The sequence below is a fragment of the Odocoileus virginianus genome, chromosome 25, assembly GCF_023699985.2.
Source record: "Odocoileus virginianus isolate 20LAN1187 ecotype Illinois chromosome 25, Ovbor_1.2, whole genome shotgun sequence".
Classification (NCBI taxonomy): domain Eukaryota; kingdom Metazoa; phylum Chordata; class Mammalia; order Artiodactyla; family Cervidae; genus Odocoileus; species Odocoileus virginianus.
Genome location: NC_069698.1, coordinates 43,079,856 through 43,105,731, shown reverse-complemented (window position 1 = coordinate 43,105,731; position 25,876 = coordinate 43,079,856). Strand labels below are relative to the sequence as shown.

The 25,876-nt window shown below is 39.6% G+C and overlaps 1 long non-coding RNA gene across 1 annotated transcript in view; it reads right to left on the bottom strand.

The window, feature by feature from the left end:
- The window catches only part of LOC110143833 (uncharacterized), a 193,000-nt gene that overhangs the window by 40,375 nt on the left and 126,749 nt on the right, over positions 1-25,876 (bottom strand). The window lies entirely within an intron of this gene.

The window sequence follows — 25,876 nt, the reverse complement described above, 5'->3', positions numbered from 1 at the left end:
TTAGAAAGTTCTTATCCAACTTCCTGTCCAAAGGTATAATAAATAATAACTTACAACAGTATGTTTCTAGGTTCCCATTTAACTTTTTGTTTTATACTAGATGCATGGGAATCTAGATTTGAAGGTTAAATTACAATTTCAGTTATAATGGTCTTAGAGATTGGTCTTAGGAGTTGCTGACTTCTTCGGTCACTTGCAGGACTGTCATCAGATTCAAAGCCACAGTTACTAATGTTTTACTTGAAGCAACACAGCAATAACAATGACAATAAATAATGTCAGAAACAATTCTCCCAGTCAATACTTAATCAGTAGCAACTGGTATAATCATAATGAAAGATTTTTCAGCAGGTTGAAAAGCAGCTTATACCTTAAGCATCCCCTAATCCAGGGTCTTACCACTCCTCTTTTGCAGCCTCAGACCCTTCTCTTAATGACCTGACACCTAAAGTTTAACCCCTGGCCCAATAGAGCAACTCCATTTATGGTACGTTCCAGTTGACTATTACTGAATGATAAACAAATATGCTATAAATATTTTCCATGTCATTCCTGATTAAACTTTATCATTTACCATCTCAGCTAATGTTAATATCCAGTACAGTCATATAAAAAGGGGTCTCAGAACAATTCCTACGTGTGTGCCACAAACACAAAGGAGCTAGAAGAAATCATGAAGGGGGAATAAAAGAGGATGCATTGGGAGAGGATTTCTGATGTCAAGTTTCGAGAAGACTTCTGTATTTGCAAGCAAATCTCTATTTTAGCATTCTCTTTCAAGTGAACTTATCTTTGCCAACTGCCTAATTGCTCTATAGGATTTTCTCAGAGATAGTATGACTTGCTGTGTTCTGCAGTATGTCACAAGATATATTCAGTCCCCGAGGTTAGAATTGGGGAATATTCGTAGGTGGGCAGGATTCTACCTACAAGCTTAGATGTATTCAGTTGATGGTACCCCAAGCAGATCTCCTTTGCTGAGCCAGGGCACCCATCCCCCAGGGCTGCTGTTAGTTTCTAGCGGTTCACAGATGCCCCCTCTCATAGGTAATTGTGTCAGCCATGGAGAACACCCTCACCCAGAGATGCCTAGGACATGTTCTTCTACCACCACCAGAATATCTTGCTCCCAAGGACAGATTCTGGGCATCCCAGGTGGCTCAACAGGTAAAAACTCCACCTGCAATGGAGGAGATGCAAGTTTGATCTCCAGGTCGGGAAGATCCCCTGGAAGAGGGCATGGCAACCTACTCCAGTATGCTTGCCTGGAGAATTCCACGGACAGGGGAGACTGGTGGGCTATAGTTCAGAGGATCTCAAGGAGTCGGACACGACTGAAGTGACTGAACACACACAAGGATAGATTCTCCCCTTGCAGGACAATCCTGTGGTACCCAGAGCCCATCATGGAATCAGGCTGAGCTAGATACCACACTTTCATTTAGCTTCTTCTCCTGCACTACTTTGCTCTTTTTGTCCTTGAAGACTTGTTCTAAATCACTCTCTGAAAGAATCCCTGTGTCAGTCTCCACTTTTAGACAACCCAATACAACTTTTTTCTTGGAGGCAGAATTAAAGACTTTTTTCCTAAATACAAATGAAAAATATATTTTTAGACTTTTACGAAGTCTAATTTTTAGATTTTTATCAAATTTGAGGCACATTAATAATGTTTAATATCGATTTTCTACCAATTATACTATGACAAATCTGAAATAGAACATCTTTCTGGGTTTTATTCTGTTGCAATACTTTGTTTTCTTTTTGTGGGGCTCATATTTGAAACTCATGTTTTCCCTGTTTTTTATTATCCTGCATATACAGACATAAAGGAAAGTGTCAGTGCTTTGTAGATTACAGTTAGCACCTCAGCTAGTAGAAAAGGCATTTGGGTAGTTTTGGCTTGCATCCCCCATCCACTCTCCACTCTTCATCCTGCTCTGAGCCCCAAGACTTTAACTTCTGAGGACTTCACCTAAAGCCTTCTCTGCCCTCCAACTTTCAGTTCAGCCAATGGAAGACATTTGTCAAGAAACTGAAAGATTAGTGAAGAATTAAAAAAAGTATTTTTATTCCAACAGCTACCTTCCTACCAGATCATTACAGGCAGACTCTGACCCTGTACCCAAGGCCCCCCCATTTCTACAGGGCAGCCCTTTTCATTGAGCTATTCTATGTTCCAGTAACTTAACTGCTCCCCACCCAGATCCCTCAGAAGCCTTGCTTTTGCTGGCCCTAAGGATTGCCCTATCCTTTGTTGCTTAACCCTGCCCACTTCATCGTACATGCTGTCTTCATTAAACTCCCTTCAGCGGTCCCTTTGAGAGTGTGATATTATGCCTGGGCACTGGGTGAAGCAATAGGATAGCCTAAGTTGGCTAACACTGGAATGGAAAATATTTCTTACTAGGGAAAAAAATGAAACTGGTAAAAATATTTAAGTCATTCCTAGGGTAGCTGATTACTCAGGAACTCCAATACTTATTGTTACTGATTGATGTTTTGGGTTATAGTCATTCAATCATTCCTGCTTTCATTTATTCCATAACCAGGTATTGATCACCAGCTAAGATTGATGCTCTGTGAGCTACAGTAACCATGCAAGGCACAGAACCATAGTGTCATGCACAACATCATAAATTTCTCCCTGTGAATGATGTCCAGGTTACCTTTGAACAGTGACTGTAGGTGAATGAAAATGCTAAAGAATGGAAGCAAACATTCTGACCCCTGTTTGGTACTGAAATGAGAAAGCCCAGGGATTAAAGGAATGAAAGTGATTTGTAAGACAATTGTTCTTACAATAAGCAACTGAAGTACCGCTCTGGAAAGGTTTCAACAGATGAAGAGGTGATCAACCTTTTGTATGGAAAAGTCGGCACCCTAGAATGATGCCTGGTAGCTAAGTGGATAATCTTCAAGCTGTGCTGAAAATTGGGGTGAAAAAAGCTGTGAGTCCCAAATGCTTTGGAAACGATTTCCCAGACTGTCTTACCTAAGGGGCACGTCATTCAACAGGGACTAAACAGTCAATTTAGTGAAAGTCTGTCAAATAAACTCTTTGATATTCTCAGCACTAAAAAACCAATTGTGTGACCAAGGTTTTCATTTTTCAGGGCAGTCATTGTAGAAAGGATGTAAATTTTTCAGATGATTGCTTTTAGAATAACACTGATGTTTAATCTCTTGAGTCGTTCTTTCCATTACGGACATCTTGAAACAGAGGAAATAAGCACTGCAGAGTAAAAAACAAGTCTTCAGGGCAAAAACCTGGCTTAGTGTATCACTTAAAAAACATCTCTGCACTTTGCTGCATGTTCTATATTGCTGAATCATAGCTAAATATTTCTCCCCCCAAATGCATGTCTTTAAATGAAAAGAGCTAGAGAAATGCTTATATACTCAAGAAAAGGTATCGAATTTAGCAAAAGTATAGAGGGTGGCCTCCATTCTTAACCCCTACCGCTTGATCCAGTTTCTGGCACTTCTGATTATGCCAAGCAGATTGTTGTATGACTAAAAACAACAGAAGTTACTTGTAGATGACAATAATTCCATCTATGTATGAGAAGATGAAGAGATACCTGACAAAGATATTGACCAGTGTAGCAAATATTTGAGAGCTGTCCGATCCATGTCATGTAAATTGGCTTGAAATTATATTACATGTAGATATGTAAGTCCATGTTGGAGTATAAAGATTTGTTGATGTTTTTGTGAAATACAGTCTTATTTCTAGTGTACGCTCATATTCATCACACATGCTATATGCATTCTGAAGACACTGATATAATGGAAAGCATTATATGCCCCAGAAACAAATTGATCTTCAAGAAGAGTGGGACTAATTAATGAACACTCTTTTGGCTAAAACAGTCAACTATGGCACACTGTTGGTTGGCTGATCACTGTCAAATAGAAGGATTCCCTCACAGATAAGAAATTTGGGAGTGAAGCAGGTTATCAACACAGAGCTTCTTAGTGCCTTGGGAGTCTAACTGTATGCCATTTATCTTGATATTTCAAAACCTAGGCCAGTGTTTGGTATATGCTTGTACAGTATATGTTTGGTACAGTATATAAACACTGGTTATAAACATTTGGGGGGTGAGTCAGTGTGTTCTGAGTTTTAGCAAAGAGTAACATTCACTGCACCTCTCTAGGGCATGAAAGTGTCAAAACAATAAATGACCTCATTTGGCAGGGTAGGGAACAAGAGGCCCACAATTTGACATGGAGTAACTTCATGAGAGATAAACATAGTACGCATGATGTATTAGTCTTCCTAGAAAACCAATGACTTCCCTTTATATCCAACCCAAAGGGGTCCATTCTTTATACACAGTCTTCAGTGGCCATCTGTGGTAGAGGCAAATTTGGTCCACACTAAGTGAGAGAAATATCACATTTTTATTTTCTTTAACCAACTTTAGTTCAACTGTGACCCATCTTTGAATTCCCACCCAGGCTTGACCATAGCCTCCACTGCCCACTCCCCCAAGTGTGCATGAGTATGTGTGCACACATGCACACACACACACATGCACACGGATGAGGCTCTGATGAGGCAAAAATAAGAATAAAACCAAGTTCTCATCTTTGGAAAGGTCCTTCTAAGATCCTTCAATTTCCTCTCTACTTTCAAGTATGCTTAGTATGGTCCTTTGTGTCTGGTAACCTGCCCTGGGTCATACTTAGGGTGTACGGATTTGGGTGAGCCTGTGGAAAGGGGGCCCCTCATTTCTGAGGACACCCCACTCTGCTGGTGCTGTCAGACTGCAGGGCTTAAGTCCTTAACACCATCAGCCTGTGGTCCTTTCTCCCCTTTTCATTCTGACTTAGCTGTTTCCCTGCTTCCAATCCTCTCCTTCGTTCCTCACCAGCTCCGGCACTCTATTATTTCTAAAGGCTGAGATTTTTTATATAAGACAAAAAAGAAGCTTTGGGTTTACTATGGCTTGTATTTTCTGCCAGGCTAACATCATCCATGCAGCAACAAATTTCAAAGCCTGGATTCTGTCTTGAAACAGAGCAAGGAAAAGGCAGAAGTAAAACAAATATGATTGAATGTCTTAAATGTCTGCTGTAAAACAAAGCCAAAGTGTTTTTGGTGAAGTTTTAGGGGACAGTAGATGGATATTTGCAATAACTGAAGTCGGCTAAAAATATAGGTTCATGAAAGATGAATTTTTAAACTGTATTTTAATTAGTCATTATGGTTTTGAAAGAGTCACTTTAAATTGACATTTTTTACTCATCTCACCTGAAATTCTAGAGGATGATCTAGTGGTAGGCTTGTGGTGGAATTGTACTCAGTGTGATTTGTGAGGTGTGCATCTGTGTGTATTTCCTTATAAACTCTTACCTGGCAGTATAATTTTTCTCCCCTAGCAGCTTAGCTGCTTTGAGAAATAAATTTAGAACTCAGGTGAGATATCTGCTAAATACAACCACAGAAAGCTTGGAAAACAATTTTTTCTAATATTGGAATCTATCCCCAATTGGCAGGATTTATCTTCATTCTATTTTTAACATGACCCAATCTCTCTATACATCTATACATATTTTTCATATGTGGCATGCTTTATCAAATATTTTAAACACAAAGAAAGTTTCTTTATGAAAAACACATATATTAAATCTTTTTCCTAACTGAGATGTTGGTCTAAAGCAATGTTTAAAATTTATGTCTAATTTTTATACTTTTTACAAGATCACTAAGACTTCTCCTAGCCTTGCAACAAAATGGACCATTTATAGTAGGTGGGAAAGTGTATGGATAGATGTATTTTACATTAGGAAAGAACAATAAATATTTAAGACCCATAGCCACATCACTGTGCTAGGCTACGTACTTTGTTTGGAGTACATTTTCCTAAAAATTTGATGACTTTTTTTTCTTGAGGAAAAAAAAATGCCTAGGTAATATACTCACTAAGCAATCAATTGGATACCTGTTTTCAAGGACAGTCACCCATATACACATATACTGTTTGCAAGGATTTACCAAGTGTTTCCAAAACACTTTGAAACCCAAACACACTCTAGGAATTAGCACTACTCTCAAATGCGTCAAGGGCTCTGCAGTTCCCAGTAAGAATCTGAATCACAGTCCATTGTGCATCCCCAGCTGAGCTCAACATCTGCTCTGAATATGTATTTAAGAATTCAGAGGCTAACCTAGAAGGACTAGATCAATTTGACCTCTGTTTTAATGTCGCTGTGTTTAATGTGATTTGTATCTGAACTCTTTGCTGACTCTGCAGTTTTTCTTGAAGTTCCTGTCTAGTATTGAAGAGAAAAACTGTGTGAGAATCTCTTTTTAATTATTTGTCTCATTTGGTTAGCAAATGCAGTTTGAGAAAGAGTAAGAAGTCTTCACAGGTGAGAAGGGTCTCCACTGTGGGCTCTTTTCCTGACTCTATAAACTTCATTACTGTTCCTAAAATGGACTCCCAAACTATTCTAGACAACTCTACTTCACTGCATGACTGATGGAATGTTGGCTGTCTTTAGGGCATGTATCTGGCTGGTTTGACTGGTTATTAAAATAGAAATCCCTGGGTCCCCTTAGAATTATTCTAACCCCCCTCCCCCACCGTCCCTTCCACCACCTCTCCTGTATTCCAACTCTGTGACTGTGTCTGCTTTGGTTGCTTTGTGGCCATCCTATCTTGCTGTTGGGCTTCCTTCCATTCCTACCGTCTGTTGGGGGCACAGACGGTAAAGAATCTGCCTGCAATGCAGGAGACCTGGGTTTGATCCCTGGGTTGGGAAGATCCCCTGGCTACCCACTCCAGTATTCTGGCCTGGAGAATTTCATGGACTGTATAGTCCATGGGGTTGCAAAGAGTCAGACATGACTGAGTGACTTTCACTTTCACTTATCTTGCTGTTAAATATTTTTCACATTATCTAAATTTTCAATTATATTTGTTCTTATGTGCTTAGAGATCATAAGCCAGATTGATGGTAGGGTTACCAGAAGGTAATCTCACTCTTTGTTGAGCGAGCTGCTTTCCATGATGAAGTGAATCTTTTAATCCAAGCAGTGCATTACTTTGAAGACCTTGGTAATGTGATCATCAGGACAGAGAGGAATTAGAAATTAGATCATTTACCTAATACTCTTCCGCCCCCAGACTCGATGAGCCGTGGAACCAGCAGCACTCTCTGCTCTGGTGTCTTCTTTCCATCCCACCTTCATATTCCTCACCTTCAAATTGGTTTTCTTCATTCAGTTTGCCCTACCTAGAACATCCCACATGTTCAGCTTCACAAATTCCTCCCACCCTTTTTATACAGTTCCTCCATCCATATGGCTCTGTGCTCATCCTTAGGACTCTGCCTTTGGCATTCAGAGGAATTTATTAGCTAAAACCTCTCTGCTGTTATGATCTTCACTACTATCATGAGAAGAAAAGGCTGGTACCTAGTAACTATCTTTTGACTGTGACATTCTGGGGTCTTCACCCGTCTTTATTAGCTAACCCAAAAGACAATCTCCAGTGGTGAGTCCCACAGCCTGGGAGGGATGCTGACTCATAAGAAGCTGGCTGAACCTTGTGGGGCCACCATTACTCATGTCTGCTTCCCATCTGTGCAGTCCTTTTCTAGGAGAAGGAGCATTTTCCAAAATTGTACTGATATAGCCTGAATGCAGCAGCAGTTTTTATACCATTAGTCAGTGAGTTTAAGAGGCTGCTCACATTGCCTGCTTGCATGGGGCAAGCAGGGAAGAATGCATCAGCCTGCTTTGGTTTTTCAGAATGGTTGGATTGAGTCTCAGATCATCAAGTTGTTACAGCACCTTCATTTTGCTTTGGCTCTGCAGTTACTGCTGGGGAACAGTCTTTAACCCAATTACCCTTCTCTCCAGTCCTCTTAAGTCCAATAAGGATAAACATTTTCAATGGCATATTACTTTTAAAAACCAGTTCAAGCAGCACAAACTTTAGACTCCATTTCTACTAGCATGATCCATCAGTTACTTCTCACTGCTTAGTACTTCGTGTGTGTGTGTGCGTGTGCGTGCTCAGTCACTTCAGTTGTGTCCGACTCTTTGTGACCTTACGGACCACAGACTGCCAGGCTTCTCTTTCCATGGGATTCTCCAGCAAGAATACTGGAGTGGGTTGCCATGCCCTCCTCTAGGGGATCTTCCTGACCCAGGGATCAAACCCACGTCTCTTACGTCTCCTGCAGGCGGGTTCTTTACTACTAGCACCACCCAGGAAGCCCCAGTACTTCATACCTCAAATCATTAAAGTCTACTCACTATTTGCTCATTTTAATTCATTTAGGAACCCATCATCCCAAACAAAATTTATCTCAGCTTATGGGTTTTTCTGTGAGAGAGCCCTGTATTCTGCCTCTGTCTGTATTCTAGACAGGTAGTTATACAGTGCAGGGTTCCTGTTCAGAAATTTAAATCATCAGAATATACAGGTTTTCTAAAAATGACCCAAACCACTTGAAAGGGGAAACAGTAGCCAAGAACGTGGGGGTGGAAATGGCAAAGATGTTGCTGGTTTGCAGAAATATCAAGACCATCTGCCATGTCAACAACGTTTCTGCCACAGTCAAAACCAGCTGGTAAGAATAAAGGCTGGGCAAGATGGCAGACCCCAGGATGAGAAAAGTTGGCCCTCCTGACAGGGGAAAGCTTGTTTCAGAAGGGGCTTGATGGTTAGGGAGACAGCCAGTGGGAAACTGCAGGCCCCAACAAGGTCTGTGTTTGCAAACAAAGCATGGATCATACCACACTGATGAGGGCCGCTCTGTTTTGGACTTGTCTCAAGAATGTCTTAGTCACACAGACGGCATTTATAGAAGTGTGGAACGCCTCGTCCACACCTTAACTGGAGACGTTATGGAGCATCAGTAAAACAAGCTTCTCTATTCTTCTTGCAGTTGTCCTGGGAGAATACAAGAAAGCAGGAAACGAAGGTTGGCCATGGTGGGGTGGAAGGTTGTCTTATGATTACTTTGAACCATGGTGCATTTGCCTACATGAAGAAGTAGCAGGTCAGGTGACTCACTAGGGGAAGTGAAGAATGCTCTCCACAAAAACATTCCCTAAACTATGTCTGCACAGAAAACATTCCCATCATCATTTATTTCCTCCTGGTCCCAATATCCATCCACTTGTCATCAGAAGCTTGTGATTCCAGTTTAATCTAATGACTTCATAAAGAATGCCAATCATCATTTCAAGGTAGACAGAATGTAATGTGATGGAAGTTAAAACAAACATCTGCCTTAGATCAGGTGTATTATTGGTGGTGGTTGGTGATTTAAGATCTGATAAAGTAGAAAAGATGCAATTCATATGTACTTTGGTTTTGACTCTGTAGAATGCTAGAATTGTTATGATCTTGCCATTTATGGGTCTAATCTTTTACATTATAATAGTAGTTACCCTTATCTTCTTTCAAATCTGTATAAAGAAGATAATTAAGAATATACTGTAGAACCTTTACGTGTGTGTGTGTGTGTTCTCAAACACCCTTCTGGCTTTCAATCTAACTATTGTATTCCAGAGCTGTTTTGTTGTATTGTCCTATGTCAATGATTTCTCAAGAAAATTAAGCAAGTGATAATCTCCATTTAGTACATTTTAGATAATCTCCTAAAAACTGAAATGGCTTTTCCTATGTAAACACACCATGGCCTACCCTCCCAGTTTGACTTTATTTATACAGGGAATTCTCAGAATCACCACACCAGCCAGTCCCTAAAAAGCTCCCTCAAATAATCTATATGATCACTTTTACTGCAGGCCACATTTACTGTAGTCCAAATGTGAATCTTGCAAAGATATTTTTTTCATGGCAGTTCATAAATATTCTATTTCCCTTTTAGCTAGACTTGTCACTAACAAAGCATTTACAGTCAACATTTGCAAGGTGGCTATCAAAACTGAATTCTGTTCCTCTGTACTAAAGACATTTATGTACTTATTAAAAAAACAACTACTCAGATTCATTAAGTACCACTATAAATCTTTCTCCTGAAATGATGATTCTGCTGTCTTCAAGTCTCTGCGGTAGCATAGTGCTCACTTTGTTACAGGAAGACTTCAGCCTGCAGGTAGACTGCTACTGAGATGGCACCGCCTGGTAGATAGAGTGTGAAAAGAATCCACCCACCTCATTCTGCCCCGAGGTCCCAGGTAACCTTGAACAAGTCTTTTGGGCTTTTCTTTGCATTTCAGAGTTTCTTTTCACAATGATGGAAAAATCTTCCCATCTTCTCTCTTTGCAGGGACCATTCTAACATGGCCTTCATTTCTTCCCATTATATACATTTTTATTACTGTCTTCCTGTTTAATATCCCTTTTGACCATCCAACATCCCTGGGTAACTATGAGATTATGTCAGAGCGTCAACTACACCCCAGGGAGCACAAGTGGTAAAGAACCTGCCTTCCAGTGCGCGAGACGCAGGAGACACGGGTTTGATCTCTGGGTCAGGAAGATCTCCTGGAGGAGGAAATGGCAATCTACTCCAGTATTGTTGCCTGGAGAATTTCATGGACAAAGGAGCCTTAGGCTAGAGTCCACAGGGTTGCAAAGAGTTGGACACAACTGAGCAACTAAACACACACACATACATGACATCGCCATCCAACATCCCTGGGTAAATATGTGATTATATTAGAGAATCAGAGGACATTTTCCCTTTGAGGAGGGAGCAAGGTTGGTCAGGATAATTAGGCAACTGTTAAGGCTGATGATTCTCCTTCATTTTTCATGCTTCATTGAAATGTTATATGCATGAATGCATGCTAAGTTGCTTCAGTCATACCGATGCTTTGTGACCCCATGAATTGTAGCCTGCCAGGCTCCTCTGTCCATGGGATTCTTCAGGGAAGAATACTGGAGTCGGTTGCTATGCCCTCCTCCAAAGGATCTTCCCAACCCAGGGATCAAAACAGCATCTTTCATGTCTCCTGCATTGGTAGGCAGATTCTGGGCCACTGAGACACTTGGGAAACCCGAAATGTTATGTTTCAGTTTCAGTTCAGTTGCTCAGCCCTGTCTGACTCTTTGCGACCACATGGACTGCAGCACACCAGGCCTCCCTGTCCATCACCAACTCCTGGAGCTTGCTCAAACTCATGTCCATAGAGTAAGTGATGTCATCCAACCATCTCACTCTCTGTCATCCCCTTCTCCTCCTACCTTCAATCTTTCCCAGCATCAGGGTCTTTTTAAATGCGTCAGTTCTTCGCATCAGGTGGCCAAAGTACTGGAGTTTCAGCTTCAGTCCTTCCAATGAATATTCAGGACTGATTTCCTTTAGGTTTGACTAGTTTGATCTCCTTGCAGTCCAAGGGACTCTCAAGAGTCTTCTCCAACACCACAGTTCAAAAGCATCAATTCTTCGGCGCTCAGCTTTCTTCATACTTCAACTCTCACATCCATACATGACCACTGGAATAACCATAGCTTTGACTAGACAGACTTTTGCTGGAAAAGTAATGTCTCTGCTTTTTAATATGCTGTCTAGGTTGGTCATAGCTTTTCTTCCAAGGAGCAAGCATCTTTTAATTTCATGACTGCAGTCACCATCTGCAGTGATTTTGGAGTCCAAGAAAATAAAGTTTGTCACTGTTTCCATTGTTTCCCCATCTATTTGCCACAAAGTGGTGGGACCAGATGTCATGATCTTCATTTTCTGAATGTTGAGTTTTAAGCCAACTTTTTCACTGTCCCCTTTCACTTTCCTCAAGAGGCTCTTTAGTTCTTTGCTTTCTGCCATAAGGGTGGTGTCATCTGCATAATCTGAGGTTATTGATATTTCTCCTAGCAATCTTGATTCCAGCTTGTGCTTTATCCATTCCAGCTTTCTCATGATGTACTCTGCATAGAAGTTAAATAAGCAGGGTAATAATATACAACCTTGATATACTCCTTTCCCGATTTGGAACCAGTCTGTTGTTCCATGTCCAGTTCTAACTGTTGCTTCTTGATCTGCATACAGATTTCTTTGGAGGGGGTGCTCCCACAGAAATGTTATGTACCACAAACTATATTCTCTTCATGAACTTCTTTTTTTCATATCTGCTCCATGCCCTTTTCCTAGTCTTTGATACAGTCCAAATTTGTTTTTAATATTTCAAAGTTCCTAAACAAAAGAAAGGGCTACCTATTGCTGAGTTCTAGCATATGGGAGATGATTTATTCATTTAGCAAGCATGCAATCTATAACAGAGTTGAAGGACTGTTGAACAAAAATAGGACAAAGGAGAGTTTCAATGAGACAAATTTTGATTCAGTATCAGTGTTTTTCTTCCCATGGAGATTTGCTTAAATGTGAGATGTGTAGGATAAAGAGCACTGCATTGCTAGAAGAAGGCTATGTGCTGAAAAGGAAAGGTATTCTGGGTACCAATACAAGCTGCACACAGCTAACCTAGATGTACAGGCTGGGCCAGCAGAATCACTGGCTTGTCCAACAGAATTGTCAGAACACGAATGATGGAATCAAGAGGTGATACCAGTGGGCCCTGTTCAGCTATTGGGAAGGAGGTTCCTGGGCTATGATGTGAAGTCAGATTTCGAAATTTCAGAACATTAGCCCATCCTCAGCAGCACCCTAAGCAGTGGCTAGAGAACCACACCGCCACCATTGCCCTCACTCTCAGTAAAACAGAGGGCTTCCCTGGTGGCCCTAGGTAAGGAATCTACCTGCCAATGCAGGAGAGGCAAGAGGTACAGGTTCAATCCCTGGGCCAGGAAGATAGCCTGGAATAGGAAATGGCAACCCATTCCAGTATTCTTTCCTGGAAAATTCCACGGACAGAGGGTGGGCTATAGTCCAATTCGACTCAGTTCAGTCACTCAGTTGTGTCCGACTCTCTGCAACCCCATAGACTGCAGCACACCAGGCTTCCCTGTCCATCACCAATTCCTGGAGTTTGCTCAAACCCATGTCCATTGAGACGGTGATGCCATTCAACCATCTCATCCTCTGTTGTCCCCTTCTCCTCCCGCCTTCAATCTTTCCCAGCATCAGGGTCTTTTTCAATTTCTCAGTTCTTCACATCAGGTGGCCAAAGTATTGCAGTTTCAGCTTCAGCATCAGTCCTTCCAAGGAATATTCAGGACTGATTTCCTTTAGGATTGACTGGCTTGATCTTGCAATCCAACGGACTCTCAGAGTCTTCTCCAACACCACAGTTCAAAAGAATCAATTCTTCGGCACTCAGCTTACTTTATGGTCCAACTCTCACATCCATACATGACTACTGGAAAAACCATAGCCTTGACTAGAAGGACCTTTGTTGGCAAAGTAACGTCTCTGCTTTTTAGTTGGTCATAGCTTTTCTTCCAAGGAGCAAGTGTCTTTTGATTTCATGGCTGCAGTCATCATCTGCAGTGATTCAGTCCATGGGGTTGCAAAAAGTTGGACATGACTGAGCATGCATAAGATCTGTAAAAAGATGCCTAGAAATGAGGACAGTATTTGCCCTAACATACCTGGGTTTTGGTCCTGTCCTAGGTTTAGAAAGAAACTGAGATTCTGGGCAGAATAACCATGCTGACTATTGAGAAAAGAAAAAGAAATAATAAGTGGAGCCTAACATCCAGAGGATGACCTTGCACACAGAGCCAGGTCATGTTATTTTCCTACTGGACATCAACAATCTCACAGAATACCAATTTCAGACAAGGTTATCCTGAGACCAAGATAAGTGAGACAAAACAAGCCTATTTCATAATCCTGTATAAGCACAGATATAATTGAGGTTACTCTATCACCCATAAAATCCAAACACCTTCTTTCCTGGCCAAAATGAATGGCTTCTATTTCTTTACTATTCTGCCATCTCTATGGATAAGATTTCTTGATAACTGATTATAAAATTTGCCCTGCTTTGTGACAGCATCCAATCTGGAGTGAACCCTTGCTTTCTTAGCTCCTCCTTCAGAACACCCAAAGCCCAGATCCTCTAAGAGGACCTTCCTAACGCCCTCTTACAGAGACGGCCCATGGTGTCCTATGGCGTGTGTTCCCTCTCACCGAAACAAGCAATGAACCCAGCTTGTCCAGTGACACCTGTGCTCCTGGAGGTCTCTGGCTGGAGGGATTGACACCGCAAGTTTGGATTGAAGACAGAAGCCCAGTTCTAAGGCATCAGCTAACATTTAGAGGATGGATATTATTAAAGCTGCAACACGTTTGGAGTTATACAAGCAGCTGAGGTTGGCCTCAGGGCTCTGGATCTTGGAACTAGTTCTCACCACAAGTAAATTCCAAACCACTCCAGAAAGTAGAGCTGGTGTCACAGTCTTGGCTGGAAGTGGGCTCTTTAGGGTAACAAGAAACACTACTTGGACCTGCAGTGGGGAGTTCAGGAAAGATGCAGAGAGGGAAGGAAGAGGCATTTAATGAGCTGAGCTGTTTGTAATACTCGAAAAGCTGCGAAATGTTATAGGCCAGGGCCATTATAATCAGAACTGTCAAATCTGTCAACCCTCCAGAGATACACTGAAGAAAAGCAGAGATAATGATAATTCCATTGCTAGAATCTAGGAAAAACCTTTTTTAAAAAAGGGTAGCTATGAGGCCATTTATACCACATCCTTTTAACTTAGTTTGTACTGCCTTGCTTTCACTCTGTCTCTTCCACACACACACACACACACACACACACCTCGTTATCAATGTATCTTTATTTTTTCCATTTTAAAGCCTTTTAAACTTATGCCCAAGGCTAAATGTTCTAACTTGTTTTATTCTCTGCTTAAAGCAGTAGCTCTTGACTTTGGCGGCTATACATTAAAATCCCCTAGGAAGCATTAAAAAAAAAACTTGTGTCCAGGACATACCCCAGACTGATTCAGTTAGAATTTCTGGAGTAAAACTCTGATTTAAGTGTGGTGTTTTGTTTTGTTGTCTTTTTCCTTATGGACAATGAAAGTGAAGTCGCTCAGTCGTGTCTGACTCTTTGTGACCCCATGGACTGTAGCCTACGAGGCTCCTCCGTCCATGGGATTTTCCAGGCAAGAATACTGGAGTGGGTTGCCATCTCCTTCTCCAGGAGATGTTTCCAACCCAGGGATTGAACCCAGGTCTCCCGCATTGTAGGCAGACGCTTTACCATCTGAGCCAGCAGGGACGTACTATGGACAGGTGACTCTAATGTGCCAAGACTGAGACCCAGTCTTGAGAGTTTCTGGTTGAGAGTTTCTGCCTTAGTTTGCTAAGAGTCTCATTTTTTAGTTGGTGAGTTTCTTTTCAATGAACGCACCATATCTTCAGCCATATTCCTCTAGCACAACTGTTCTTGACCTGCCTAGATCCCGCCTATGGGGTTAAATTGAAAGTGTAGGCTCTGGCTTCCCAGGTAGTGCTAGGGGTAAAGAACTTGCTTGCAAATCAAAGCTGGAGACATAAGAAATGTGGGTTCAATCCCTGGGTTGGTAAGATCTCCTGGAGGTGGGCACAGCAACACACTCCAGTATTCTTACCTGGAGAATCCCGTGGACAGAAGAGCCAGGCGGGCTGCAGTCCATGGGGTCACAAAGGGTCACACCCAACAGAAGCAACTTAGCACTCAGGCACGCAGGGTAGCCTCAGTCACCTGTATTGATTCTAAAGAATAATGGAAATTTGACAACCACGGAACTTGTAGGAGGTGCACAGGTGGGGAGGGGATATTTAAAATAAGATGAGTTCACATGAACCACTCGGAATAGGCGATGGCAGTTATGCTGGGGGTCTGTGGGAAGAGGGTAAGAGAGACCTCCAAATGTGCCAGATTGCATCTTAATTGCTGGATGAAGGTGGGGCACAAGGGATCCTAGAAGGGGTCTGGGCAGTAAAGGTCAGTTACAGAACCTGCAACTGTGACCATCTACCGGTAAAGAAGTAGTTTCATGCCTCTGGGGCAGGCTTTCCTATGAGTACCACCAGAACATCAGGTTCCATGAGCTTCAGCTAGACCAGCACCCATCTCTCTTGTGTAGCAAGTATATATTTGCTATTTGAGAATATGTATCATAAGCTTAACAGATTCCTGATGAATGAATAAATGAACTTTATCTAATGCAGAAAGCCCTTTCACTCTTTCTCCCGGTCCTTAAAAATATTTTTTTCTTTTAGTCCATAGCCACCATCTTAGTGTTTTTATAACTGCAAAGGCCATGAAAAATTTCATTATTGCACTTTTTCGATATCGAGCATAGTGTGCACTAAACATGGTTTTGGTATCATAAGGGGCTTCCCAGGTAGCGACAGTGGTAAAGAACCCTTCTCTAAATGCAGGAGACCTAGGAGATGCAGGTTCAGTCCCTGGGTCCAGAAGATCGCCTGGAGAAGGAAATGGCAACCCACTCCAGTATTCTTGCCTGGAAAATTCCATGGACAGAGGCGCTTGGCGGGCTACAGTCCAGGGGGTCGCAAAGAGTTGGACACGACCGAGCAACATAGCAAATAGTATAAGATGAGATTTCTGAATTCCAGGTGCTTATGGATATCAGGTTGTACGCTGGGGACACTTCATCCATGATCCTACCAGGTCCTATGGAATCAGCACCTAGAGGGAGTATCTACAATGACAGCATCTTAGGTCCATGGCTGGCTAGTGGGGAAGGACAGTGGGGGCATGTAGAAAATTTCTTTTACCCTATTTCTTATAAATAATTTCTATTCATAGACACAAGAGATGAAATTCTTTGATCTATATAAGCTATTTGCTGCTTGATATACATTATTTTAAGAGACACTTCTTGATACACTTAAAATAATAATGGAAGCCACGGTCAAAACATTCAACCATTCTAACCCCAACATGTCACTAGTTTATGTAATTTTTCACATCTCCCTCTTGAAGAATATTAAACCAAAGTCACCAGGTAAAAGGCAAAAAAATAAAAAATAACTACATTTTATTCTATAGACAGAGTTCATAGTGAACATGTATTTCTACAATGAGCATACATCATTTTAGCATTTTAGAAGTCTTAAAATGGTTAGTTGATTCTAAAAATGTCCTAATTTCAAACAAATTTTAATTATATTTTAAAATATATGGTTTATATAATTGATTTAGTTTAAATATATGACATCTCCACAATGATTCATATGACACACATATTTCAATCAGTTTTTAGAATTAACAATGATTATGATTATTCTTGTTACTATGAGATATCCACCCAAAGATGCTGTCATGGACATACAGTGTCCCAAACAAGTGTGATCCTTGACTAGGACCCTAACTTTAAGGATCACTTTCCTGGTCTTTCTCCAAACGGTGGCTCCATAGATAGAATGATTTTTGGTGCAGGGTATTTTCTCTTTATCTTGGAGTGTTTCTTTGCTACAATGGCATTAAAATTTTTTACAATTACTTACTATTCAGTACAGATCCATGAAGATAAATACTGGTCCATCCTATCAATGAGCAAAATAAATTAGTTTTCCACTGCACAGGAATAGTCTGTTTTCATGTTGGTGTCAGGAAGTACATTGAATGACAATAATTGAATCATACCACTACAATGTATCCTTGTATGAAGGTCTTATCATTCGGGGACTTGACTTGATGGTTGGCATTCTTTATGATAAACCTCTGCATGATACTAGGCTTTGCTCCAATTATTTGAATACCCAATGGAAGTCTAACATTCTATTAAGGTCAATTTTCTGAAAATTAGCTGTGAGTTAAAATTTGTTTTAATGTATTCTATCTTTGTATCTCTCTGGGTTTTAGTTTTGTGAACACATGTTTCCATAGGACACAGCTGTATGAATTTGCAGCTGGAATAATACATAAGCAGGAAAATATGGTGAGAATTCACATGAAGAGATAAAGCTTCAAAGGAAAGGCCCAGCTAGCGCTGAAGCAGTTGAAGCTGAGAAATCGTACTCACAGAAGAACTGGCTCTATGCAGGAGAAAAGCCTTTATATGTAAATAGGATGTAAATCCTATGTAAATAGTATGGAGAGTAAACTCAAGCCCATTCCTGGCCAGCTCCACTTTTGAAAGGATGTGAATTGAGGAAGTAGGATGGAATGAGGCACGGGGACTTGTGTCAATGCTGTCAATAAAAGTGGGTATATATGTACTTGTCTTCAAGGAAGTGGTGAAGCAACCGCTGATCTTCTGTAGAGGTTTGTCCATGTTTTATAAAGATTAGATGTGATGGTATATTTGGAAAAAAAAAAAATCCCTCAACACGGAATAGGGAAAAGTTCAATAGTTTGCAGAAAAGTTACAATCTGCTTAGAAGTGCTATTATTACCCATCTACTATCTTCAAATATGTATAACTTCTTTCTTCTAAAGATTTATATGTATATCTTCAAACTCCCCTGTTATACTAATCTCACTGAGCTATGAAATTATGATTCTCAGCAAGATCATCAGAATTCACTGCAGCTTCCCTGCCAAGATCAATACTCTCTTTCACCTGCCATTGACCAGAAGGCTTTCACCCACATGGCTGTGTGAAGCTCTGTCAATTTAATTACCCTCATTTTACCCCTGTCTCTTCCAAATTACAGAGACTTCTCTCTTCTCCTTTAAAACACTTTTTATTGTATACTGTGTTTAGTCACTCAGTCGTGTCCGACTCTTTGTGACCCCAGGGACTGCAGCCCTCCAGGCTCCTCTGTCCACGGGGATTCTCCAGGCAAGAACACTGGAGTGGGCTGCCATGCCCTATTCCAGTGGATCTTCCCAACCCAGGGATTGAATCCAGGTCTCCCACATTGCTAGGTGGATTCTTTACCATCTGAGCCACCAGGGAAGCCCATTACTGTATATTATGGTCAACAATTTAGGTGTCTATTTCCCAACTAAACAACAAGTTCTTCAAGGACAAATATCAGGTCTTATTTATATCAAAAAGAATCTTGCCAAGGGCCAAATACCTACAATAAGTTGAATAACTAATTCTTAAGTGGAAAAGCTATTAATATATGAAGTTATTTAATTTTGTGTGCATGCTAATGTGTAAAAAAAAAACACCTGACTAGTTCTACCTTCAAGAAAGTAAATAAATAGGATAAAATTCTATTTTAGAAATTTTTAAAAGAGACCTACAACCAAAAATATTTCATTGCAGAAATAGAGATGCAATCACAAATATGTGAATCAGTCACTCTAAAAGTGGCTTTGGAAGCCAGGCTTTGACATTATTGGTTAAACCTCATCACCACCAAGAATAGCACGAGAGATCAAAAGTTGCCAAAAAAAGCACAATGTGTAATTCATATTTGATTCACTATTCTTAAAGTCAAAACATTTCTTTTCTCGTTTACCAAACAGATATGTATGCTACATGCATACGCTCCACACACACACATACTTTCCTAAATCCAAGTCTAGCCTTCACGTTAGTTACAAAAATTAAACCCAACTATCCCAAGTCACTTTGGGAAGAAAAATAATTGACTACATTGGTGAAAAAATTCACTATTTTAATAGCCAACTGAATCTGGCCAATTTGTTAAGAACCAGCTATAGGCATATCTTGGAAATACTGGAGGTTCTATTCCAAACTACCTCAATAAAGCAAATATAGCAATAAAGCCAGTCACACAGGTTTTTTCTTTGGTTTCATGGCACATATAAAAGTGGGGGGGGGGGTGTGCATGCACACGCATGCTCAATAGCACAGGCATTTCAGACTCTTTGCAACCTCATGGACTGCAAACTGCCAGACTCCTCTCTCCATGGGATTTCTCAGGCAAGAATACTGGAGTGGGTTGCCATGCCCTCCTCCAGGGGATCTTCCCGACACAGGGAATGAACCCACGTCTCTTGCATCTCCTGTGACACAGCAGGATTCTTGACTGCTGAGTCACCAGGGAAGCCCTGTTTACACCATACTGTAGTCCAGTCCTCTTGCCTGGAAAATCCCATGGACGGAGGAGCCTGGTGGGCTGCAGTCCATGGGATTGCTGGGAGTCAAACATGACTGAGTAACTTCACTTTCTCTTTTCACTTTCATGCATTGGAGAAGGAAATGGCAACCCACTCCAGTGTTCTTGCCTGGAGAATCCCAGGGATGGCAGAGCCTGCTGGGCTGCCTTCTATGGGGTCGCACAGAGTCAGACACGACTGAAGCGACTTGACAGCAGCAGCAGTAGTCTAATATAGCATTATGTCTAAAATATGTACATACCTTAATTTTAAAATATTTTATTGCTAAAAAATGCTAACCGTTATCTTAGCACTAGCCAGTCATCACCTTTTTGCTGGTAAAGCGTTCTGCCTCCATGCTGATGGCTGTTGACTGAGCAGGTGGTAGTTGCTAAAGTTTTGAGTGGTTGTGGCCATTTAAAAAAATAAGACAAATTTGCTGTACTGATGAGTCTTCAGGAACAATATCTCTGTAACATGCAATGCTTTGGCAGCATTTTACACACAGAACTTCTTTCAAAATTGAACCAAATCTCTTCAAACCCTGCTGTTGCCTTATCAGTCAATTAATGTAATTGTCTAAATCCTTTGTCATTTCAATGAACCAGCAGTAGTTTCCATCTCAAGAAACCATTTTTTTATAAGATACAACTCTTCATCCTTTAAGTTTTGAGATTGCAGTAATTCAGTCACATTTTCAAGTTCTACTGCTAATTCTAGGTCTCTTGCTGTTTCCACCACATCTGCAGTTACTTCCTCCATCAAAGTCTTGAATCCCTCAAAGTCATCCATGAGTGGGAAATCATCTTCTTCCAAACTCATACTATTGATATTTTGACCTCTTCACATGAATCACAAAATGTTCTTAATGAAATCTAGAATAGCAAATCCTTCCCAGAAGATTTTAAATTGATTTTTCCCAGATCGACCAAAGGAATCAGTATCAATGGCAACTACAGCCGTATGAAATGTATTTCCGTTTTTTATTAGGGGTGACACATAATTGATGTTCAGTATTATGGTACTTTCAGATGTATTATGTACTGATTTGACATTTGCATATATTATGAAATGCTTATCACAATAAGTCTAGTAGACATCTGTTCTCATGCAGAATTATTGCAGTATTATTGACCATACATTCCTTATGCTGTATATTACATCCCAATTGTTTATTTATTTCATAACTGAAGATTTGTACCATTCACTTATGTTATCCACCCACCCCCTCCCTCTGACAACTACCTGCTTGTTTTTTGTATCTATGAGTCTGTTTTCATTTTGGTTTTTATTTTGCTTTGTAGATTCCACATATAAGTGAGATCATATATGGTATTTATCTGACATTTCATTTAGCATAATAGCTTATAGATCCATCCATATTATCTAAAATGGTAAGATTTCACTTTTGGCTTAATAATATTCCACTATATATCTATATATATATATATATATATATATATATATCTCACATCTTTATCCATTATATACATATATATTACATCTTTATCCATTCATATCATGAGGATGGTATATCTTTCTGTTTGTTTGTGTAGCTTGAAAAGATTAACTCCTCTTTAAGTGTTTGGTAGAATTCCCTGTAAAGGCATTTGGTCCTAGACTTTTGTTGTTGGGAGTTTTGTTTTTTTTTTTAACAAATTCGACTTCACTTCTAGTGATTGGTCTGTTCAAATTGTCTGTTTCTTATGGCTGTCTTGGAAGGCTGTATGTTTCTAGAAATTTGCCCATTTCTTCTAGTTTGTCCAATTTGTAGGTGTATAGTGCTTGTAGTAATCTCTTATGGTCCTTTACATCTCTGCAGTGTTGACTGTAATTTCTTTTGTTTCTGGTTTATTTCTTTGGTCCCTTCTTTTTTTCTTGATGAACCTGCCTAAAAGTTAATCCTTTTGTTTAGCTTTCAAAGAAACTCCTTGTATTGTCATTGATCTTTACTATTATTTTTTCAGTCTCTCCTTCATTTATTTCTAGCCGGGGCTGTTATTTCCTTCCTCCTATTAATTTTAGGCTTTGTTATCTTTTCTCTAGTGCCTTTAGGTGTAAGGGTCTCTTGTGTTGCAGGTGAATTCTTTACCATCTGAGCCACCTAAAACAAATCTGAAGTGAGTCTCTTAGGACAAGATGTTTATGGATTTTTTTTCTATACCATCATTCTATGTCTTCTGATTTGAGCATTTAGTCTACTTACACTGAAATAATGAATGATTATTAATTACTGACGTGTTGTTAATTGTTTTCTGATTGTGTTTTCTCTTGTTTTTTCCCTCTTCTTCGGTTCTCTGCCCTTGTGATTTGATGATTTTATTTAGTGTCACATTTGTATAATTTTCTCTTTATATTTTATAGATCTGTTACAGATTTTTGATCTGAGGTTAGCATAAGTTTCATATATAGCAGTCTATGTGTATAGCAGTCTATTTTATGTTGAAAATCACTTAAGTTTGAGCACATTCTAAAAACACTACATTTTTCTCCCCCCAACATTTTGTTTTGGATGCGATATTTTATATCCTTTTATTTGTGTATTACTTAACTAATTATTTTAAACATATATTATTTTAGTACTTTTGACCTTTAACTTTTATACTAGCTTTAAAGTCGTTGACTCTTTACCTTTACTATGTGTTTACTTTTACCAGTGAGACTCTTTTCTTTCAAAATTTTGTTTCTAGATATATCTTTTTCTTTTCCATTAAAGGAAATCCCTTTAACAGTTCTTGCATGACCAATTTAGTAGTGATGAACTCCTTTAGTTTTTGCTTGTCTGAGAAACATTTTATTTTTCCTTCAGTTTGAAATGATAACCTTGCTGGGTATTCTTGGCTGTAAGTTTTTTCCTTTCAACACTTTGTATTGAGTCAATCTTTTCTGTCCTGTACCCTTTTTGCTGAGAAATCAGCTAATAGTTTTATAAAGGTTCCCTTGTACACCGTTATCTCTTTTCTCTTTTCCTCTTATCTTTTAAGATCCTCTCTTTAACTTTTGACATTTTAATTATGTGTCTTGGTGTGGATCTTTTGAAGTTCATGTTTGTAACTCTCTGCACTTTCTGGACTTCTACGTCTCTTTTCTTCACCAAGTTAGGAAAGTTTCCAGCCACTATTTCTTCAAATAGATTTTCTGTCCTTTTCTCTCTTCTCCTTCTGAGACTCCTCTAATGAAAATGTTACCATGCTTAATTTACCAGAGGTCTTTTAAAGTACCCTTTTTTTTCTTGTTGCTGCTCTTCCATTTAGGTAATTTCTACTACCCTGTCTTCCAACGTGCTGATCTGTTCTTCTGCATCTTCTAATCTCCTGGAGATGACCTCCAGTGTGTTTTTCATTTCAATTTATTGTATTCTTCAGTTCTGATTAATTTTTCTCCCCATCTCTTTGTTGAAGTTCTCACTGAGTATGTTCTTTCTTCTCCTGAGTACAATGATCTTTATGACCATTATTGGAACTCTTTGTCTGGTAAATTGCCTATCTCTGTTTTGTTTAGTTCTTTCTGTGGTTTGTCTTGGTTTTTTGTTTAGAAGGTATTCCTCTGTCTTCTCATTTTGCCTGACACATTGAATTTGTTTCTATGTATTAGATATATCAGCTATATCTCCCAGTGTTAAAAGAGTGGCCTTATGTAGAAGGTGTTCTGTGGGGCCCAGGAGTATAAACCCTTGGTCATGAGAGCTAGGGGTATCCCCTATGTGGGCTGTCATGAACTCTCCTGTTGTGTTTGGGGTATGATTGCCATGGGCTTGTGGGTGTGAGGGGTTGGCCCCCAGAAGCAGAAGCAGCTTTGGGGAGGTACCCATCAGGTGGAGTGGGGGCTTCCCATCAGGTGCAGTAGTATGAAATGGGTGGAGATTAATTTAATTTAAAAATGGCATGTTTAAGTTACAAATAGAAATATAAAGTACTCTTTATGAATATTACTATTTTAAAAGATACATTTATAAAATGTAACTGTATATGGAGATGATCCAGTTGAATATGTTCTCCTATAAAGTCCAGCTAGATAATTTAGTAAGACATGTTCTAAAATATTCATGTATATTTAATACAAAAATAAGCTTGACCAATGCAAAAAAACTGAAACCCAGAATATAACTATTCCTAACCTAGAAGAGGGTCACTTCAGGCAAACAGATTTATATAAAAGCAGATTTTTCAGGCATATATCATGAGATTTTGAAATACATTATAAGAGAAAATTAAATTCTTTTCCAGAGTCAAGGGTGTTCTCAGTCAGGTACAAAATAGCTTTCCCTATTTTCAAAGAATTACTAATATGTATGTGCATTTGGGTCCACATGTAGGACTTTCACGTTGAATATATTTCTCTTTTATAGTCCACTTAGCAAAACTTGAACTGGGGGTAGTGCCACCTCCTGACTTATTTTTCTCTTCCATAGCTCTTGCTAGAATGAATCATTGAGGCAGTAGAAAGCTTTTGTTTTGGTATTTGGACTCCGTCATGTGATTATGACCAATTCCATTCTTTTGGACTGATACTCTTACTTCTCTTTTTCTAAAGGAATAATTATGTTCAATGCATTCATTTGGGAGAGACTTTCCCTTCCCAAAACACTTCATTTCCAACAACTTTCCTGGGAGCTGGAGAATAAATATAAGAAGTAGGCTTTCTGAGTAGCCTAATCACAGCCTGGAAAGAAATATTCTAATGTTTTCATCATTCTCATCAATTTCACACATCAGTGTACAGACAGATTTTTAGGATGAAAATCACCCCCCAAATGGAGTTGGAAATGGGGTTAGGAAAACAAGTAGGTTTTTCTTCACTCTTTAATGTCTTCACTGGTAAGATCCAGCCACATAAAAAAGAAGATGTAGAAGAAACATTAAATTTCTCTTTAAACTTAGCGAATACTCCTGGTTTGAAACAATTCTAGCATTCACACTTTAGAATTTTTGTTAATAATTAATATTATTAAATCTTGCATTTACCAAGTACATTGTATTATTTCAATTTAGTATCTTGATAGATTCTCCCTGCAACCCACTGAAAAGACTAAGTCAAATATTTCTATTTATGTTTATAAATCAGAAGTTGAAAGAATAATTTGAGTTCATTCAAGTGCTTATTGGAATAGAACTAGAATCTGAGGCATGATCCTTGAAATATCTATTCTACACTACAAAGATTCATTGTTATTTGGACAAATATTCAACTTATATTAACTTATCATCTCCAGAGAAAACCAAAGACAATGCAGTAGCTGTAAACAAAGAGAATTTTGAAAACATGCATGTTCATATACTTATTCTTCTGTGAGACCTTTAAAGTCTTGGAAATTCATTTTTCTCATATGACATGAAATCCACCAACAAGCCACAAAGATGATAAACATACATTTATTGAGGATTGCAAAAGGCATCATGAAAATATTATCATAGATAATAATTCAGTTCAGTTCAGTCGCTCATTTGTGTCTTTCTCTTTTCGACCCCATGAATCACAGCACACCAGGCCTCCCTGTCCATCACCAACTCCCAGAGTCCACCCAAACCCATGTTCGTCGAGTCGGTGATGCCATCCAACCATCTCATCCTCTGTCGTCCCCTTCTCCTCCTGTCCTCAATCTTTCCCAGCATCAGGGTCTTTTCCAATGAGTCAGCTTTTTGCATCAGGTGGCCAAAGTATTGGAGTTTCAGCTTCAGCATCAATCCTTCCAATGAACACCCAGGACTGATCTCCTTTAGGATGGACTGGTTGGATCTCCTTGCAGACCAAGGGACTCTCAAGAGTCTTCTCCAACACCATAGTTCAAAAGCATCAATTCTGCAGCACTCAGCTTTCTTCACAGTCCAATTCTCACATCCATTCATGACTACTGGAAAAACCATAGCTTTGACAAGACGGACCTTTGTTGACAAAGTAATGTCTCTGCTTTTTAATATGCTAGGTTGGTCTAGGTTGGTCATAACTTTCCTTCCAAGGAGCAAGTATCTTTTAATTTCATGGTTGTAGTCA